Genomic DNA, 1,116 nt, shown 5'->3' on the forward strand with positions numbered 1-1,116 from the left:
GATCTCCTGACCTCGTGATCCGCCCGTCTCGGCCTCCCAAAGTGCTGGGATTACAGGCTTGAGCCACCGCGCCCGGCCCATATATATTCTTATATAGAGCTGAGCTCTCATAACAGTAAAGGATATCTCTGGGGTGGCAGTGGGGGATGAACTAAAACCCTGATAGGTAAATATGAGCTGATCCTGGGAATGCCTGCGGTGGCTGTGGTGAGCTAATCAAGGTGCTTCAGTTTTCACAGCCATGTGGGTACAGGAGATTTGGCCTAAGACTTGAGTCTCCCTTCTCTTATACCAAGTCAAACTCTTAGAGAGCCATAATATTAGTAAAAGCATAGGGGGGAAAAAAAAAGCATCCACTAGCATAAGAACACATCTTTCTCTTTCTGGGGAGGCAGAGGGCATCGCCCCTGAGAATCCATAACCATACATCTATCTTCACACTTGTTAGGGCTTTGAATTTATACTACCTACATGGTTCAGAAATTCCTCAACCTGAAAGTTAACATAAAAAGTACTCACGCTAACAACGATTCTAGAGTATCCCCTGGTGGCTCACACCTGTAATCCCAGCACTTTGGGAGGCCGAAGTGGGTGGATCACCTGAGGTCAGAAGTTCAAGATCAGCCTGGTCAACATGGTGAAATCCCATCTCTACTAAATATACAAAAATTAGCCAGGTGTGGTGGTGGGGGCCTGTAATCCCAGCTACTCGGCAGGCTGAGACAGGAGAATCGTTTGAATCCCGGAGGCAGAAGTTGCAGTGAGCCAAGATTGTGCCATTGTGCTCCAGCCTGGGCAACAAGAGTGAAACTTCGTCTCAAAAAGAAAAAAAAAAAAAAAGTACTCAGGCTAACAATGATTCTAGAGTATCAAACAAGGACATACCCTCAAGCCAGACTGCACAGGATTCCTACTGAAAAAGCCTGGCTTAAGATGGCCTCACAACTCAAAGTAATAAATATACAAGGAATCAGCCTATTATGAGTGAGAACCAGCAAACAAAATAAAGTCATAAAGTCAGGCCATAGAGTCAACAGACAGATCCTATAAAGTAAGGGTAGTTAAAAATCTTAAAAGAAGCCAGGCGCGGTGGCTCAAGCCTGTAATCCCAGCACT

The sequence above is a fragment of the Piliocolobus tephrosceles genome, chromosome 8 (assembly GCF_002776525.5).
Source record: "Piliocolobus tephrosceles isolate RC106 chromosome 8, ASM277652v3, whole genome shotgun sequence".
NCBI classification, from domain to species: Eukaryota; Metazoa; Chordata; class Mammalia; order Primates; family Cercopithecidae; genus Piliocolobus; species Piliocolobus tephrosceles.